We start from the raw sequence: 21213 nt of genomic DNA, 5'->3' as shown, positions 1-21213 counted from the left end.
TCTCACCAGATTTAATGCCAAAATATTTATATGTATTTAATGTTTTCCACTGACTTTTAATCTAGTCTGAAACAGCATTTATATCAAAGGACATTAAAACTATCAGGACCCAATAGCCATTGTAATAGCAACATATAAGCTGACAACAACTACAGTGTATTAAAAAGACACGCCTGTTTGTTGAATCTCTATAAAATGTTACGCTGACCCTGACCTTAATTTCAGGTAATCTTTCAACCTTATCTGATTGTCATTATAGTTTTACTTCATCCTGACCCAACCCCATATAAACCCTATACATCTAATTCTACTGTAAAGCTACGTTTAAGACCAATCCATGAAACCTATTTACTACTACTTTTTACACTACAGCATCACCTGAGGTTTTGTAGATATTTAACATTCAATAGTTACACACAGTTCAGACTGCCCAAGCAAAGATTGACCAAAACCCATTGTAATTACATTATTGTGGGAGGTTAGTCGCTCTTAGACCAAGATGATACCACCATCAATTCCCAGGTGAAATATACTGAGATAATGAAGAAAAAAATTCACATTTCTCTTGTTTTACATTGCTGTCCTCAGTAAATAACAAGCTCCACCACTGCAAAGAAATTGCCAACATCCGATATTTATCAAAAGACCAAAATCAGATTAGTATTAATGCAGCTACTGTAATGTCATTACCATAAAAAGACACTTTATTGAGAAATTAGATTGTTTGGCAATCATTTTGCAAAGAATCTGGAATCTGGGGAATTTTAGGTTTGTTATCAGTAAGAGTGCAAAACTTTTTAGTTTTTCACTTTGTATTTGTTTGCAACTTTTTAATTCACATGTGGACATTATTTACTGACTAAGCGGTTGGTTGATTCATTCATTCATTCATTGAAAATTTATTAAAAAGAAGCACAAAAGTAGCTAAAGGCACCATAGTGGCCAACACCCCTTTGTTCAGAAACCCTATGAAAAGCCGACTTTATCAGCACATATACTCACCAATAAAACATAATTCTATTAAAATACCTTGGATATAAACGGCACCAGAGCACAGAGATAGAGGGCCCTGCTGGGAGCTTCCATCCTACCCTCTATTGCACGGACTCCACCGCTCTCAGTTGAAGTCGTTGGAGAGAGGGAGGGAGGAATGTTTTTTGGGGGGGCGGGATCTTGTGACTCACCAGCAACTTCCTCAGTAGTAGGACAAAAGTAGCCGGCAAGCCGCATCACCCTTCGCCGCAGAGGTTTGACTACAGACAGAAGAAACACAAAAGTTTTACAGCTGGCGAGCGACGCTCCTGAGCCGCCGGAGTAGCGACCTGCAAACTGATCCCAGTCCGGGTCTGAGCGAGTGTCTGCTGACAGAGAGAGGGAGGCGGGTTACCACTGTCAAGTTGCAAAGGTGCCTCCAGCCTTCAGACATTAACTCCTGGTAGGACTCATCTTTCTTTTCTTTTTTTTTCACCCGTCTCGACTTTATTGTATGTTTTCAGTGTTCACTTTTTCTCCTCCAGTGGGGCTTGGCACTCTTGTGACGTCAAATGTTAGGAAATTACTGGAAAAGTGTTTTATGTGATGGGAAAACCAACTTGTTCATTCCAACTGTCATTTAAAGCATCATGGTGATTGTGGCTTAGGTTTTCAAATGAAAATGAATGGCATAAAGAATCAATTCAATTAATGAAGTTCACTTTGAACGTCATGATCAATGGGAGAGTATTGGAAACTATTGGAAATATCTTGTAGGAAAAAGTGGGTCTTTAAGGCCAAAGTTAACTAACATTAACACTCATACCAATACTTATAATACTTTATTATGACTACTTCTATGATTATGATGATAGTAGTATTACAGCAGACCTATAAACATATTAATTAACATGTTAAAATCATATTCATCTTCAAAGCTTTTGCTGTCTAGTAAAATCTATGACTGTGAAGATGAAAGCAGGCGTGGGCTTGACAATATGACAAGCCTAATGCTTCACACCTTAGTCAAACACGCTGCCTGGGGTGAAGCCTGCAAAATAAAACCCTGACAAAAGAGGAACCACTTCCTGTGACAAGTGAGGGGGTCTGGACGTTTTCTCTCTGCCTGTGTTTTTTCTGCTTTCTTTTTGTGTGCACTTTTCATTTTCTTCTTCCCTTTTCTCAGTCACTGTAATCACAGTCTTACACCTTCACTCTATGTACAGACACATGTTAAACAAGTAAATAACAACCCCTCAGAGGAAGAACACACTGTATTGGATTGTGTGACCCACTGAACTGTGTGTAGGAAGGATTAAGGAACAACTGTTGTGTCACAGAAGCTCCCAGAGCGGTGTGTGGAGGCCTCCGAGGGCAAAGTCCCTGAGGCTAAACTTGTCTTTTCTTCAGCAGCAGGAAGTGGGATATGGCAGTGTGTGTCTGGGATGGGTGTGTCTGCTTCGGCTTCTGGGTTTGTTTTGGGCATACATCATCACATAACTGCGCATAGTAATAGTGTCATCCCCGTGACGATTGTTTGCCGTTTCACTTGTTGCATCATCTGGGTGCAGTGGGCACGGTTGTAAAGTAACATATTAGGGCTTGCCAAAAGGGAAAACCAGATCAAAATTTCACATATTTTCTAGGGCTTTGTCACATGTTGGGTCAGAGAATATATTTTTTTGATACTTCATGAGAGAATGAAAGATAGCATAATAAATAAAATAAATAAAAGCATAATACTCATTTTCTTCTTGTGCTGAATTGTGTATTACTTAGAATTACTTACGTGTGTATTAATTTGAAGGTCTAAAACAAATATACAAACTTTATACAATACAAATTCTGTTAGTCAGGGATGACATTTAGTCATTTCAGTTATTTTAATGAATATTTAACTTACAGATTCATTCAGGTTTTTATCTAGAATTAAGGTTTTAACTGAAAACATCTCATAAAAAGCTTCGGTTCTTTAATCCTACAATAACAGATTTTTTGGCCACTATGCGCAGCGGGAAGATGCTGTGAACACAACACTGACATATTACCACCATATAAAGCTGCTAGCAAACAGTTGCCTATTTACACATCCAGCATATATTAAGCAACATTAGCATTCCCCTGGAGTTGTGTTTCTGGAGCCTGATGAATGTAAGTCCAGTATTCACTCTCCTTGTTGCTCCATTTTGGTCTCCACCAGCTCCTGAAGGCTCTTTAGCTGTCAAACGCTCTCCTATGTTCACCAGCTAGCTGCTAATTTTGTCACTCTGTTGTTTTGCACTGGGCAGGTAGTGTACAGTGGGAAACGGTGAAGTTGTAGGCAGTAAAACCAAAACAGTGAGCTGAAATATGCTAAGAAGAACTTCAGAGTCGTGGGACCCCTTTTATATTACATTTAGTCTATTGATTCATTGTTAATATAGAAATATATATTACTTTGGATTAAAACAGATCTTTTGAATACGAAGATTAAGGTAGATTTGTTTAGAATGAAGATTGTGATAGAAAGCCTTGATTCCCTAAACCCACTGTATGTCACAGCTGAATCATAACTTGAACACTTTAGATTTTAAGGTGCAGGTGACAGTTTCTGAACTCAGAACACCAGAGTTTGCACCAGCACCTCTCTTTTTTGTCTGTTATAGAAATTACACCTTGGAGGAATTTGGTCTCTGAGGCATCATGCAGTGCTTTTACTAGTGACAGGTTATTTTTACACAAATTGTTTGTCACAGTAACAAGCAGAAATAATCCCCAAGCAGCCAAAAGCCAGTCATTCTGTCCCATTTAGCATCTGGGATGTTTGCCTTGACAGAGCCCACTGGCTGTATAATGTATTTGTTTGCTTTTCTCCTCTTCCTCTCCTCCTCTCTGTTTCATTGACCACGGTCACATTCTTCAGAGGTCTCAGTGTTTTCCAAAGGTTAGCCCTGCATGGTGGTTGGACCAGAGCCAGCTCCAAACTGCAGCGGAACTGCAACTAAATGACTCGGACTGGTTGTGGCTGGTTTTATGGGTTGCCATCGTTTGAAACCAGGCCAACGATAATGATGGAGAATCAGCGGTCAAGTGGTTGCAGGTGGTTAGGGAGCAGAATTTAGATTTGTGTTGAAGCAGTTCTCCTCTGACTTTCTGCAGCAGTTGTTTTAAGAGGACACTGGACACTGTTTGTTTCCATTACTTTCTGTCACATTCTGTCTAAGGCTACAGTCAAGCAGCTGCTTTTCACGCTGAGTTCCAAACTGCTGCTCACATCTGATGATATTTACACCAGATTATAATTCATCCTCCGCTTGTCTCAAACAAATTTATTTAAGTCGTCAAATCTTAACCAATGTAGTGTCTCCTTAATCACTAATTCCTTTTTTCACATCCTTTTTTTAATTTTTGTGTCCTGTTGTCCTCCTTGTCTTAATTTTGACAATCTGGACATTCCAGTACAGCAATTAGGGTGCATACCCTTTTTTTCCAACCTCTTATTCATGTGGTTCCAACCAGAATTAAAAAATGCAACCCAATCCAGCTTTTAGCTGTTCAGACTGATTAGAAAACATCACATCTGTGTTACATGTGAGAGCAAAAAAATGGAATTTGGAAGCCTTTGAGCTTTGGTGTGAAGAAAACTTGTCTGGCACACAACTCTCTTGCACTTTGGTGAACTCGATCAGTAGAAGAAGTTTAGAAAATCATATGGGCTCAGTCATAATTCCTCATCAGATATTCTAAATATACATTAATTCCTCTTTTTTAGTTTGTTGTATCAGCTCCCTCTTCAATAGGCTGTGGAGGCACGTGGCTGGCAGCAGGAGTGTCTGCATTCCCTGAAAGGGGGGAAGTGACCTCAGGTTTCCTGCGTGGGGATGGCCAGGTGCTGTGGTGTTATTGTGAGGGGCGCAAGACTTCCTCCATGGATGCTTTGTTGGTAAATGTCAGAAACTTGATCCTTTGAGCCAGGGCCCCTGTGGGAGGTAATATTCCCCCTTCGCAAGCTAGTCATCTTGCCCCACTCTCTTTCCAACTCTTCTTTCCCACTCTTATGTACACTCTCTGCCACAGTGTTCACGTAATAATTTTATGTTAAGAGAACATAAACTTTATATAGGCAGCTAAGGAGTCTAAAAGGTAACTGATTCTATACTAATGGGGTAATTACATTTCTTTGGGGATACAATTACAGGCCTATACCTAGCACTTACCTGCTCCTCTCAAAGGAAATGCTGTTTTCAAAGGAAATACCAAATTGCAAGTATAGAATGTAGATGCCTTGTGTCTGCAGACTTACTAGTTTAATACAAACTTGTTATATGTTAGTGAAAGAATGAGTCTGTCCTTTGACTCACTTCACCTTTCACCTGGTCTCCTCCATTTTGCCTGGCCTGTCTGTTATATTTGTTACACATTGAATTAATGGCCCCCTTTGCACCTTATCAGCTTTTCCCATGCACTGTCTCACATGAAACAGATGTTGTTTGGGTGCAGGAATCCTGTCGATTCATTGCTGCATCATCACATTCTGTCAACATTGTGAACTTGTGATGAGGAAACCTGTGAGTCAGACATGACTGTTTCCCTGCACCCTCGCCTAAAGGGATGGGAGTAAGATCATGCTCCAACAGAAGTGTGCGGCACGTACAAATTTATGGAACCTGATAAAAGGAATGCTATGATGCAAAATTTGTGGCGGTTACCAACCTACCTGTATTTCCCAGGAAGTCCTTCACTTCCTGTTATAGCTTGACAGCCTTACCTTTGTGCAAATGTCTCCAGAATTGCTTAATGTTACTGTTTGCACAATACGTTGGCACTCATGTAAGATGTTATCCTGGGAAAACACTACATTTTTACACGGGGATAAATGCCGTAAAAGGACATAAATAAGCATGACAGCTGGGCATATTTTGTCGGCAAACTGGCCTTCAAAACCATTTAAGCAAGTCACATCAAGTAGCAGGGAGAAAGGAGGATGAGGAAGGAAGCACAAATTTAAAGTCTGTGGACAAATTGCAGTGGTTTTTATACAACTGGTAATGTGATGTGTATTATGAATTCATATAACTAATGGTCATGTTGGGCTATGGCTAATGGCTAAATCATAGGATAACCTATGGTTAATGGAGAAAAAGAATGTTGGGTGAGGAGAATTTCTTCAATACACACAGTAATAAGATGTAATTTCAACCACATCTCTGCAAAGAGAGATGATAAAGTAAAGAACCAAGGCTTACACTTCGTACTGTCACACCACATCTTCATATCTTGGATAAAAAAAAGTGATCTTCTGCATAACGTTGTTATTGAGGGAATCACTGGTCCTCTGACCTACAATTATCATGGCCTCTGTCAGAAATGGATCGCTATTGTAGACTCGGAGAAGAATTTAATACCACATTTTGAGGCTGATTGACACCCCTTCCCACACAGTATCCTGATTTGGGACTTGTAAGAAAGATTAGCTATATTATGAGTAAGTCTTCCATCGTTTAATAGCAACCATCCGCCTACATAGAACTGACAGAGCGGTTTTATTTCTATGGGAGTTGCAGTGTCGTCATCCTTCCCATTGGATGTTCTTGCACACTGGTTTAATTGGGCAATACTTTGAGACCATGTGGCATGCAGTCCTTAACCACGCAGTGATACACAGCAGGCCTCAAACAAGGCAACAATACTCAAGGCTCAAAATGTCACCTTTCAAAACATGTAAATCCCAGAGAGAGTGGGCTGTTAACAAAGTATTTCTCCACAACAGCATGCTAGCAGGACCCTGTTCTCATAACAGATGTTTTGGAGAGGTAATTTAGCCTTGGCAGTGTATACATGCGTTGTTTGTTCCACTGTGCCACTACTGTATCCCCACCTTCACCCCCTGCTGCTGGGCAGTTGTGTCTTTATATGGCTAGTAACTTTAGTTTGTCACAATGCCAACTGCGTTAGTGTTGATTGCTTCCCAAACACTTAATAGTGCTGGCTTCCACATCTGCAAAGAATGAACCCAGACTGTGACATCATGGCAGAGGAAGTGCAGTCATGAGAATGTGGGAGTATGGCAAGGTGGTAGTGTTTAGTACATGCACATTTTTAATGAATGTGCATTTGTGTTTTATTTTGTCTGTGATTTGTTCTGTGTTGCGCAACTGTCTTCCAGGGATGAACCAGAAGGACATGACCTGTTGGACTGCATGAAAAGCTGCTAGTTGTTCCGATTAGATTTGTATTATCTTGTCTCTGATAAATACAAGACTGTTTATTTGGAGTGTAGCTGTGAGTGAGAGCATTCCCGTCGCTGAAAGTAAACACCCCACTCTACATGATGAAACTAGCGAACGATCAAGAATGTGACTCCTTACCCAGAATGTCTCGCAGAGTCCTGCTTACAACATCTCTTCCCCTCTCATCATCGTTCTTTCCTTCAAGTATTTATAGGCATACATACTTAGTCTCACCCTCTCACTTTCGTCTCTATGGTTCTGTTTGAGAGACAATAGTCTCTACAAGAGGAGACAGGCTGAGACAAGCCAGGCTTGCTACATACAGTACACTGAGGTGTGGATTTATGTCAGTCACTGGTGCATAAATCGAACTGTATACAGCAATTGCCCCTTTTCAGAGTACATAGAGAACATAGAGTGCACTTGGCACTGGCACACTTTGGCACTAATTTGTAAAGCTGTCAAAGTTAACTTAAAGAGGAGGGAGGAGGAAGCGGAAAGGATGGTTCTTGGATTTCTTTACTTCCCTGTGTTCTCTCACCTTCATGGGATACTGCCCGGGTCTCATACAGTGCTGTGGCAGAGCCATAAATGGCTGAAAGTGTCCTTGGTGTGGCTATAAAAGGATGTCAGCACCTCAATCGGAACATGACAGTGATTTACAACAGGGACAAGTAATAGAGACCTAAGGAGGGATTTCTTGGCTTCATCAGTTGAAGTTAAGAAAGAGAATGTAAGGATGAGTTGGGGAGAGGAGTGGCCCAAGAACATCATTATTGCCCGCTGGCGCATCTGTCAACAGGCTGTCACAGAAAGGCTTAATCCAAGACAAATGCATGTCCATAGTGTGTATAGTTTATTTTGTGTGTACCACCTCTCCACCTTGGAAAGGTTTCTGTTAGTCTACAGAGGTTCCATCAACTTTTTATCACAACAAATGTTCACAAGAGAAAGAACATGTTGTGACTCCCCAACGCATCTGGCGTCAGCTCTCACTCACTCTATGCAATTACAGTTCTTGAAATTGGTGCATTACCGTGAATTACTGCTTTGTTTGACAGTGTGTTCACAACTAGCAGATCATATTGAGCTCAGGATGTTTGTAGTAATCGGACATAACTCAGTCCAGTGGGAGACCAGAGCATTTGCATTCAACACAGTTGCCAAATGACAGTTGTTTTGATTTGATTGTTATTTAGCATAATCATCTGATGTTAGAAGCCCCATTAGATACAAAAGTCATCAGGGCTGTAGCCAGACCCAACTGTTTTTTTTGTTTTTGATGTTTTTTTTCCTTAGCTCTAAAAGTCCAAGTTTTGAGGTCCTCCCCAAGAATATTCTAGCATTTCCAATTCTAGTTCCTGCTTTTTTTCTTTATATTTCTAGTTCTAGATACATGAAGCCATTGACAATCTTGTAATCCATGTAATCCCCTAAAATTATTTGAATAAACCTCTAAACTATGGAACTCACTAAGGCTATAAATGAGCTCATATTCAAACCAATTATGTGTGTACTTAACAACTTTAAATACATTTTAACATATATCTACTGTTATTAGCTACATATTCAAGAAATGCAGCCCCGTGATGCTACCATTCTCTCGTTAGCTGTCACCCCATTTCACTGAAGTTATAAAAAACACACATGCATAATTACTAATATATATTTTATTAGATGGGCTGGCTTATGAGCTGAATCCTACACAATTCCAAACAGCAGCCATATAGCTCTTCTGTCTCTGCCACAGCTGGAAAAGCATAGATGGGCACACATAAAGTCACTTGCTGCGGTGCATGTGGTACAGCATACATGTACAGATGGTATAGTGAAGTAGAAGAGCAGTGACTTGCTGTGCTTTTGTAGCAATTTAATTTCATTTGACTGGGAGAAATTGCAGATGTCTGTCCTCAATGGTAGCTACAGCTTTAGATAGATAATTTTGTGTCTGTGGAAAAGTCTTTCATCCTTCCACTTAAAACCTTTTTATCTTCTTGATCATCACTTAAGAAGCAAAAGAGATTCAGCAGTCTTCAGTCAGGTGTGGATTTCAATTCTTTAGGTTAATCATGCAGTTAACTATAATGTGGTGTTTTTGTCTTCTCTAGGCGCTATGAGTTCCTGTATAGTTCTCTGCCATTATGTGTACAAATGAAGCCGTCTCTGTAATGTTGGAGAAATTATGTGACAGCTACAGATCCCCAATTACAACTGGCAACTTGATGTAGTGTGTATGTCTTGGGCAGTCAGCCAAACCACCCACACAGATGGCGCTTGACCACATTAGCAGCAGCAAAGTGCGAATATAACACATCTCTGCCACCGATCTATACATAGGAGCTATACAAATGACATAGACTGTTTTATGTTGACACAGGAAACAGGAAACGGGGCACTAAAATAGCATCAAAAAAGAATTTCAGATAGGCCAAGTGAATGCTCAGTTTTAAATAATACAAGAAGAGGCACTACATGTGATCTCATGAGGGAAAGAGAATTTGCTTTTAATGCCAAATGTTAATTAAAACCAGCTCAGAGCTAGCTACTATCAGGATGGAAGAAGCTCGTTAATGCCAGGTGTAAATTGGGTCGTAGATTTTCTCACTGAACGCTGCTCAAAACTGTACATTCTGTTTACTTCATTCCTTTTGAAAGTCTGGCATACATCACTAAGTTGTTTTCTCCTTTACTTTTTCTAAGGTCCACCATACGTTAGCAATTCTGTTACTGCTTTAATGGGCCTAAACATCCAGCTTCAAACAGAACCACATCCAATGTTGGCAATGGAAATTAGATCAATGGGTAAAATGGGGGCCAGACGGTGAGCAAAGCACAGCAGAGGGCCAATGACACAAGCACCATGACTTCACTGTGGAAGTATTCAACCCCCCTTAAAAAACCCGTCCCTCATCCCATCGCACGCTTTCTCAACACTGGTGAGTGGAAACTGTTTAAGGTTTAATGATTGCTCAAGTAAGAACGGAAGAAAAAGCATCCCATAGTATGGAAGGTCATGCATAATGGTGGTCATTGGTCACACCACGTCATGCTTGTCATGATTGTTCAGAGGAGTATTACAGTGCATCTGCTCATCACTTTATTAAAGTCTTTGCCATGTAGCTTTTAAACTTCATTTACTAGTGCCAGTCGATCCTGCTAGTCCAGTAATCAAGGCAGAGCAATATATCCTATTGATTTACATGATGTGCGACATACATTTACACTTCACTTGATCGATGAGGAGGCTGTAGAGCCGTGACGAAAACCTTGTGCCTTCACCTAGCTTCTCGCTTTGTTTGTGTCTGTTTTTGTTCAGAGCTGTTGCTTCATCCCTCGAAGCCAGAAATTCTCCTATATAGGAAAGAGGAGCGGGATAAAAGCAGAATGAGGTCGGACAAGAGTCGGACTAGTCTTGTGGTTAATAGATTGAAAGAGATAGACAGGTCTGCTTGCAAAGCAACATAATTCAACCATGCTATCAGTGTTTACCAAAGCACCTGTTTTCACGTCGCCTCTCCATTTAACAACTGCAGCCGGGACTTTGCATTTTATCACTGATAATGAATTAGGTGGGGAAGATGAATGGTGTTTTGCATGGCTGCATGATAAAGAGATCCCAGTGTGTGACACTGGGAGATAAGGACCTGACGGATTGCAGTTCTCTTCTGGCAAAGTCGAGAAACTAGCTATAGGATTCCTGAACTTGCAGCTCTTCTTGAGACTTAAATGAACCTCAGATAAATCTACTGAGATCCATTGTCCAAAAAAAGTATCAAAAAGCAATACAGCACTAATCAGTTTTAGGCCAGTACATGTTTACAATCTCCACAACCACTCCACCACTCCCACATTCGTCTGTTATGACTGATTGAACTATCATGTCAATGTGGGTGGATGCAAAATCCCATAACACAAATAACAAGTAAGAACTAGTAAAGTCTGTGTGAATGCACAAAGGCACAAGGTCTGAACCTAGACTGGAGGACAACAGAGGAGAAGGAGAAAAGGGTAGGTGGGTGCACGGCTGGGGGACGTGGAGGCAGTCCTGGGATGCATGGCAGCATGATTTATGGACACCTTTGAAGTGAGCTCATTCCAGCCACACGGCCTGCCTGCTGCATTTCAGAGCTGGGACATTCTCCTGACGGTATGGCGGGGAGAATAAATGACCCAGAGGTCACTGACCTCCAATAGTGTACCACTCGCATATGCATGTCCTGATTTTGCCACAATTCATCAGTGTGTGTTTGGTTTCCAACAAGCAAAAATGAACTGCCAAGGCATCCAATGGACACGTGACTCACTCCTCAGTAACCCATTTGAAGGTCAAAGCAAACAGGGAGAATGACAAAGAGGAAAAGGAGGTGGTCTCTCTCTGGGATCATAAAAATTAGGTCAACAGGGATATGTTCCAGCTAGTTTTCCCTTTTCGCTTCAGTATGCAGAATTATCAGGGGTACTTTATAGTATCTCCAGTCATGTCTGAATGGAAACTGATTTTTATCATCTTTTTCAGTTTAAATCTTTCTCTACGGAAGTCTCACCAGTGATGACATCATTGTTTGAATACGTAAATCTTCCATCCTCTGTTCTGTTGGTGAAGATTGAAGACTAAAGAGGCTGGCTTGGCAGTAGTCAGTCCCGGTGTGTCAGTCCGGTTTGAATTCATCATCTACTCGATATGTTTGGATTGTTATTACCAAGATCTTCCCGCTTTGTTTGAAACTCATTTCCTAAATACATCAAATTGTTTGATCTTATCAGCTTCATTTGTGCAAGCAGAAAAGCCAGGGATTGTGAATATGAGCTGTAATTACACTCAACAGGAAGTCCCCACAAAGGGACTTAAACAAACTGCGGGTGTGTGTATGCAGCTGCTCACGATGTCTGCTCTTCCTGCACAAGTCACCCATTGTCCCCCAGTTTGGCTGCTGTGTTTATTTTTTTGTTTGATCTCTCTATCTACCCTCTGCTTTGTGTGTTCACATGTATGAATAATACTGAAGGTGTGTGACTACTCATGCACGTGGCCACAGGTGTCTGTCTCTGCGACTGTCCTTCTGCAGGACTGTCAGTGTGTTTAGACATAATACGCCTGTTTTTCATTGTGACTGTGACTTTGCAAATGTGTGTGACCATCTTTCTGAGAAGTCCCAGAGATGTCTCTGTTTGGGGTAACAGGAAGAAGCACAGTGTGTGTGCATACTGACTTGAACTCCTCATTGTTGTCAACCATACACCAGTCACAAGGGTCATTGGCCAGTAGGAAATGAACCCACATTTTGTTCTCACAGCAAATACCAGAGTAAAGGACGAAGACAATATGTTTTTATGACAGGAAAATAGTGTGCAGGGATGTTTCAGAGGTCAACCCACATTATCATGTCTATTTTTAGATTGTTGGTTTTATGCTGTTATATTTTACAGTGTGGTGATTTAAAATACACATATAATATATATTTAACTGTTTGTACTGGTGAACTGACACATTTATTTTAGTGGAGCTTGACCTAATTTTCTACATATGCATCACTGGCTCCACACTAGAAATAGTCAGAAAGTCTAAAATCATCCTGAATGACCTCAGTTTGGGATGTATTAATATGATATCTGGGTTCCCTGATGGGTTCAATATTTTTTATGGCACAACACATCAAATTGCACATTGCCACAGCATCCCATATAAAACGCTGGGTTGTGCCCTCACTCAGCGCTGCGCAGGATGAAACGAGAGCTAAACCTCACTGCCAAGAGGTTTATGGTCCTGCAGAATGAGGGCACTGTTTACACGTTGCCAGGGAGATGTGCCTGAGAAGGGAAAAAATGGCTGCATATACTGGAAATGACTTCTAAGATATTCATCCCAGTCGTTTCACATTTGGCAGGTCCCCCTCGGTTTTCATAGCCAACGTAATGCCTTTATTTTTCTTCATATGAACCCATCTTCTCAGGGTTACAGAGCCGGACAGGGGGAGAAGTGAGTATTTCGGTCTGTTGCAGTTGTGGAAGATAATTTGTGCAGCTGTTGTCAAGAATGTGGATTGTTCTAACTGCTTATAATGTATAATACCCATGAAAGTCCTCTGCACACAGAGATTAGAAACATCCACCTGCTTATAACAACATGCTGAATATTCATGTCTGGGGATGTTGGGATGTATGTTTAAAAAAAGAAAAAAAAAAACCTTCTTGTCTAGGCATTAACCTCAGGGTCAGGTGCCATCACTGCAGCCACGAGCCGCAAGTCTGAATGAGTTATAAATAATTGCTAGCAGTTGTGGGTGTGCACTGCGCAGTTGTGTGTGGCATGCTTAGATTGCTGAGTGTGCGGCCTGTGAAACCTAAGCCCAGCCTCTTGATGTCCTGGCTAGTTGTGCTGACTCAGCAACATTAGGAGACCACCTGGGAATGACCAGTCTGCAGGAGCCATTTTGTGTCTTTTGGTTCACAGTTAGCCTTGGTGTTCATTCCCTGTGGGTTACTAATAGCCACGGAGCTAGTGTGTAAACAGCAGCGGTCAAGAAACGTTTAAGTCAAAATGACGATGCAGTTATGTTATGTTTAACCAGTAGATTTAAAAATAAACATACGTACTCTACAACTACTGTATATAATTTGTTAACTTTGTAGCAATATGAAGCAGTGGTTCCACTGCTGTGAACCACTGAGATCCCACTGTAACCAGGATAGATTGAATTTGAGCAAAAGTTATCAGCTGGGTTAAAATAGAATAAGAGGTTAAATGTTTTTTTTCTTGATCTCTCTTCACAACTGGTTGATGGACTCATTTCTAGTTTTTGAGATAGATCTTACCATGAAATGTGAGTGTTAATTTCCCCATTTCCACCAAAGAAACTAAAGAAGAGTATAACATACACTTCTATCAAAGTTCAACAATAAAGACAGAGCCATAGCAGAAAGACAAGAAAAACAGAAAATGACCCATGAACAATATTCCATCACATCAAAATCTGTGATCAGATTTCATGGTCCAAATCTCCATAGCAACAGCTCAAAGGCAGGTGCCTCTAATCCATGTTAGGGCCTGCGTAAAATTAAAGAAGGCCAAGTTGGCCCCTAAACATCTTAGCCCTGACAGTTTAAAACAGTTTTTTTTATTTATAGGCGCAGTACTGAGATAATTTTCCATTGTGATGACTTTTGAGACATTTGCTTTGTCTGTTTGGTCTGTAGCAAAGTCACAGGGACACAGACAAAAGTGATATTTCAGTTTTGCTGCTGAAGATATTGCATCAGAAGAGCTCTCTCTGTTCCCCCTCTGTGGGCTGGTTTTGTGAAAACAACATCCTCTCCAGGGGCTTGCAAACCTGTAACTGAATCACCCAGTTTGCAAGTGAAAGTACCCTGACCTCACTAAGCATACTTCTCATTTTGCTCAGATTTGAATGGAGACTGGTACTGTAAGTATCTGTGCAACACTGGGTGCTTTAAAATTGAATATATTAATTTGAACAATGCGCAGGTTCACATTCTCAGCAAAACATAGCAGGTGTCAAATTTGAGATGAGTCTCCACTAACAGTAAAGGCTTCAGAGTTCAAAGGGATGCCATATCGCTTGGATCAGAGGGCGAGGGATGACAGGGAGGATGTGAAGATATCAGGACAGTGACTGAGATAGCCATGTTTGGGCACAAATCTGCCCTGGGAAACTTGGGAGTAAACGGGTTCCTTGGATTAATGGCCCTGTTTGTTCAAAGAGAAATAATATACTCTTCCTCTTAATGGCTATACAGAGGCCTTAGAACAACCCTGCTCAACTTATTTATTCTAAAACCAGCAGCCCCACCAAAGCATTGAGTGAGACCCCCAGAAAATGTAACTGTTACCCTGAGATCTTTCAGCACCTTTCTTGGTTTTCCTTTTACTATATACAATATACTTATCTTTGTGACAGTACGGTTTTGTTCAGCTGGCATCAGCTTTTAATCCTTTTTGTCGAATATTGGCTGTTTATCACACATTCTTTTTTTAACTCCATTGTTTCTGCATTCCTTACCTTCCTCTCCTCTCACCACACTGTTTACCACCTCAAAGTGTATCCAAAGATCAGCTAGCAGACTGTCAAGATTATTTTTTTTCTTGCTTGCTTTCAAGATTTGCTTTCTCTTTTCTCACTCTCGCTCCAGTTTTCCCTCTGCCATCTAAACATTTACCGGCAAATACCAGCACAGAGGAAGAAAAAAGACAACCTTTCTTGCATTCTCCAGGCAGAATGACTCTCCAAAACCTCCACTGGCACACAGGAGTTGACTGCATAGTTTCCCCAATGCAAACCAGATGTGAAACACTAATGTATGGCAGCATTTTTTTTTTCTTCAAAGGAAGACAAATGTAGGCCAAAAATGTAGTCTTTTGGCCATCCGCACACAGAGATATAAAAATAAATTCAGATTCATTCCAGAGTTCCAAACTTTCCCTCATGGCGGTTAGGACAGTACTGTATGATTTAGAGTAATTGCGATGTTATTGTTTGGTGTTGGTAGAGTATTGTTGAACACTGGGATTGAGACAGGCTTGTGGAAGGAGGGAAGATGAGATGTGACAATAGCATTTTCAGCTGTGCTCCTCTTCAGAAAGTCGTCATTCATATGCACATGCAGTCCCCCTTGCTAGCACGTCGTCGGGTCTCAGTGTGCCAAGTAAGTGTCAGATTTTGACAAATTTATGTTTTAAGTCTGACTAAACATGCATCAGTGCAAGCTTGTGCTGTGATTTTGTTTTTCTTTTGTACACTTTATCAAATCCTTTTAATAATTGAGTCCAGAAGGTTTGATGCACAGTTCTTTCAAGCCAGCTGCTATTCACCCAGAGCTTTCCTCGATCGCTGCAGTGTGTACCACACAACAGAATCAAGACTAATATTAAAAGACATCAAGTCATAATCCTACGCATGCATGATCATTAAAAGTTGCCAAGAAGGGACAAATTACAAAGGCCGTAGTGACATTTTCCGCTGCAGGTAGTCATTTTCCTCTTTTATGTTTATGATGTTGGCTTTCATTTGAGCCCTCTGTTGCCTCCCACTCCACACCAGGCGGTGTTTAAACGCTCAGGGACAATAACAGGTTAGGGTTCCAGTGTCTGGTCCTGCAGCCTGTACTCTGTCGTCAAGTCTGACCCAGGCTCCCACAGGGGAGCAGTCTCAGGTGCCCCCGCACCAACCCCCGCCCCTACTCCCCTCCACCCTGCCACAACTAGTACTCTGATGTTGCGTAGTGACACTCAGTAACTTAAATTGTTCGCTGTATCTTTCTGCTCATACACTCATGATGCCTTGTGTCCTGAGAATATGGGTGGCCCAGGTTTTTTTTTTTTTTTTTTTTTTGTTCTAATGCAAGACAAAAGCAGCACTAGAGCCACTGGTTGTTTACCAATACCATCTTAGCAGTGACTGAGTGCCGACCCCATGGTATAAACTCTGATGACCGCAGATTGCTCAGAAGCTTAAATGCCATGAAGATGATTGCAGTTCTGGTTTTCTGGCTTAGAATCAGTGTCACAATGAAGATACTTTACTAAACTGGAATTGTGTTGTAGCAGATCTTTATTACCAGCAAGCAAAATCTTTTCTTAAAATTACAATTAAAATGTTTTTGTATTTCCATAACCAGGACTTGTAGGCTTGTTCAAATAAGCACATCTGTTTATGAATGGGGCTGCAGCATTATCTCTCCTTCATGAGCAATTTCCTCTTCTTCCTGTGATAAGATTCATTGCCTCAGCGGGTCCTTTCGATTACTGGACTTCATTTATCTGATGCAGGGAAAGCCAGCAGCAACAGCACAACAAACATTTGACTAAAATATAAAAAAATATATTTCAGTGTCTAACTCATGTTGTTTTATTGTGACCTGAATAGTTTGAGCCATTTTAGTTAATGTTCACGAAAACAATTAGTCATGTTGATGTAATTTAGCTTGTGGAATGACTAGTCTCAAAGAATATGCGGATCTGGAAGCCTCTCCCACAGGACCTGAACTTGGTTGCCAGTATCTTGAATAATATAAATGTAATCCCTCTGACATTGTGTCATAAACATAAGATCTGAGCCATTAAAAAACTCTTGTGCAATTCATGCCTTTGCTTTTTCGCATTAGTCACCAAATGGAAAATCTTCCACTGTCATGAGGCGCTGGAATAAATAAGATCAGACGGCATCTCCATCAGGCTCCTTTCAAACGGCCACTGGACTGAAACACAAATGAACTTTTCTGAAGTGTGTTTTTGACATTTGTGCTTTATTTTTGATATGCTCGACCAGGCCTTCAAATGATATACTTAAGTGTCCAGTGCTGTACTTTTTCCCTCTTCTCAAAGTCAGCCAAGAAGCTTTACTGTGTCTGGAAGATGTCCAGGCACCAGACAGAGCGCAATGTGATGGTATGTGTTTATCCAAATGCAGCCGTTTCACTTTTCATCTAATTTGATTTAAGACTTCATATAGACTTCTTTTTCTTTTTCCTTGTCCCACTATTGTGTTTGATTTCTCCTCTGTTCCTTCATCACTCTCTCTGTGACTGGTGTGAAAGGAAACAGAATCATGTGTACTTTAAGGGGACCTGCTCAACAACACACTCCTTGGTCTGGTTTGTGAGCCCGTTTGCTGCCAAAAGATACAGACAGTTAAAGGTGATTGAGAAGCTTTTGAAGCAGCTACTTTTTAGGTAAATCAAACTGTTATACGAACAGTAAAATCCACACTTGTGAATGTATCCACTTGGACATAAAAGCACACTAGTCACAATAGACCTATAAACACTGACCTAACAAATAAAGCATGTGCTCTGGTATTAAAATGTTTTTTTCTCAAGAGTGTTATAGGCCAGATAGATACTACAGCGTAGCCAAACTTTTGTACCATTTCCCATGTTGTCTTATCAGGGTAGATACAGTTGCACCACTTCCGCACTGTGACTTTTTTTAATGTTGGAGATATGGAGTTCCCACAAAATGTGGTTTTTGTTTTGAAAAAAAAAAAAGAAGAAGAAACAACAACCAAAAAAAATTGTTTTTGTTATGATCATTATTTATTTTTTGTCTTTTTGTCTCTTTTTTGTGTCAGCTGCATCAATGACAGTAACTGAGAGTGAATGTATGGACTTATAGAAAAGCCTAAACTTTCAAATTTTCTTTCAGTTAATATTTTCAGTTTCAAATCGCTATATAATTTGACGCTGAAAATGTTCACTGTGGCACTCTCTGTCTCTGTCTCCTGGAAATAGTATGTGTGTATTCATGAGTGTTAGCTTTGGTGTTTTTCTGTGTTTCTTTTGTGAACAAAATAATTCACTTTGTGGAGCTAAAGCTAGATGAAATATAACAATACAATAATGTAGTAAATACACATTTCACATATTAGTAAGTAGTAAGTAGAATTGAAGTTTTATTTATTGTAAAACTTAAAATGGAAATAATCATCTAAGGTTGTAAGAAAACACTCTATTCCTCTTTAAGCTGATCAGCATGATGAGTTCATTTGTTTTTTGAATGTATCATGAATGAGACTGTGTGTTTATAATATACATAATGATCGATGAGCTCTTGCCTCAAATTCACATTTACGATGTTATTCTGCCTTCCTCAGCTCTGACTCACACAGTAGGTGTCATCTGACCTTTCACCAGATATTTAGAGATGAACCAGTTTCTAACGCTGAAGTCAGTCTGTTTTTTTGTGGCATTTACAATGAGATCATAATTCTCCAGAGCATTTTAAATACAATCGTTTAACAGCATTTCACAATACATCTTACCTGTGATTAACCAATAAACTTTTTAAACTAATCACACATAAGATGTTTAGAGCACTACAGAGTAATGTAATCTTTTTCTCCTCTAGCATAAGTTAGAACTGTATGGCACAGATAAACAATAGAGAAGATAGTAAGTGTGTAGTCATTTGCTGGTGCAGGACACAGTCATCTGCTTTCTGCGGTCAGGATGATCTTGCTCCTCTGTTGATGTAACATGATGTCAAGTGCTTTGTCTAGTCTCCGTAAAACATATTTTACAAGCAGATTCTTTTAATAGACAGCAGGGAAGGGGGGAAGAGCAGCCAGGCTTGTTCCCAGCAGGGCATACGGACTGTTCATTTGGAATCAACCAGAGCGTAAGCAGAGTTTGGGCTGGGGATTAACAAGCCTGCCTGTGGGACCGGACTGGACAGGGTATCTGCTAGCCCTTCAGTAACCAACCATGACTATGTTGCTCAGCAACAGCATACAGTCTGCTTGCTTGCATTGGTCTGTTGTTCTGTGGTGTCTCACAATTGGCCCTGAACTTCCCTCAGTATGCCAATCAGGAGGGGTTGTGATGACTAGTAGAATGTAGCCTTGGCATTCCTCACCTATCTTATAGCCGGATGTGTGAAAACAAATGAATAGTTTAAAGGCTTGTTTGGAGCCCCAGGAAGATGGGTTTGTCATACCCCACAATATTAAAGAGTTGTAAGGAATGAATAACACACTAAGGTTTTGGTTTTCATTGAGCCTTTGTGGTAGGACTAAAAATGTAACATTTGTCCTTAATAAAAGACCATGGTGTCATAACTTGAAAGGGGTTATCCCCTTTTGAGCATGGTTGAGCCTGGCAAATTTTGTGGCAAACTTGACTTGTGTAGAATTTTTGGGGAGTTATATTCAGGGGAGTATCAGTGTTCTTTTCTTGCAACATGCCTATTAGGTTTTCATGCTTTTTTTAAAGTAAAAGTGGAAATTTTATCCTGATGGTGGTGATAGACATCAAGGTCAAAGGGGCCGGCAAAACATTAAGGTACATCCTCTGGGGACCATGAATACTCACAGTAAATGTCATGTAAATTCTGTCATCCGTTTTGGCAATACCTTGCTTTGGACAGACAGACTGACCAATACACCAACACTGTCCTTTTATCCAACAGACTATAAAGTGTTAAGAAAACCAGCTCAGCATTCAGCAGAGTCAATCACACTGACCCATATAGCTCAGCCTCTCAGATGAACTCCCCCTGGATCATTATGGAGAATGGAATGCACTGTTGCCTATATTACACAGAGATCCCTACTTTGTGCTGCAATACTATGATTAAACTGAGAGCAATATTTCTGGACCATTGTCCCGTGTGGAGTCAGTGGTGATTTCCTTAAAGCCCACACTTTTCCCAGCGGGCTGAATTCAGTCACAGCTCTGGTATTTGGGAATGTTATTAACCCGGAGTGGGGTTCTTAGTCATTGGGTTCTGGACATGAAGGAGATGGATTCTTGCCGGGAAGCTAGCATATACAGTAGTAGATACAAAGCCCTGTGAGAACTGGCATCTGGATGAGTTCACTGTGACCCAGATCCAATGCCTTCTCTTCTCTTCTCCACTCATCTCTTCTCTTTTCTTCTCTTCTCTTCTCTTCTCTTCTCTTCTCTTCTCTTCTCTTCTCTTCTCTTCTCTTCTCTTCTCTCCTCTCCTCTCCTCTCCTCTCCTCTCCTCTCCTCTCCTCTCCTCTCCTCTCCTCTCCTCTCCTCTCCTCTCCTCTCCTCTCCTCTCCTCTCCACTCCTCTTCTCTTCTCTTCAATTGTGGACTGAGGGTTTTTGGTTCAGCAGTTTTTGCATGCAGTCACGTCTTAGTCCATTGCCCCAGGGGTCAATACACTGACGTCATGCCGCTCTCTGTGAGATCATGTGCCGTCAGGAGTTCATTTCAGGCTCTGAATTGGCCACTCAAACACTGATACTCTAAGATGGAAACACTACAAGACCTGTAAGTCAAAACAAGCCTTTTAATTTCGAAAGTAATACATGTTTATGCATCAGTTTTTGAATCTGAGTGTAACATTTCCATCTATGCTCTAGTGAGTTCTCTGTTACTTAATTTTACCTGATTGCTGGCAAACCGGTTATTTTTTGCTCAAACCCACACATCCCTGAAGACCGTGAAAACACTTCCTCACTAGTCATGAGTGCAACCTTAATGATCCACTCCAGGTACAGGGATGTTGGCTAGTTCCTGGTTCAAACTTTCACAGGAGATATATATTTCTG

At 40.7% G+C, this 21213-nt stretch overlaps 1 protein-coding gene across 1 annotated transcript in view; it reads left to right on the top strand.

Annotated features, from left to right (window-relative positions):
* Nucleotides 1-1188: 1188 nt before the first annotated feature.
* The window catches only part of fhl3a (four and a half LIM domains 3a), a 32675-nt gene continuing 12650 nt past the window's right edge, over nt 1189-21213 (top strand). The window contains exon 1 of the mRNA XM_044359915.1: nt 1189-1435. The gene's annotated coding sequence lies outside the window, so the exon portion shown is untranslated. The remainder of the gene's footprint in view (nt 1436-21213) is intronic.

The sequence above is a fragment of the Thunnus albacares genome, chromosome 8, assembly GCF_914725855.1.
Source record: "Thunnus albacares chromosome 8, fThuAlb1.1, whole genome shotgun sequence".
NCBI classification, from domain to species: domain Eukaryota; kingdom Metazoa; phylum Chordata; class Actinopteri; order Scombriformes; family Scombridae; genus Thunnus; species Thunnus albacares.
Note: the sequence above shows the minus strand (reverse complement) of the source record. Positions and strands in the feature narration are given on the sequence as shown.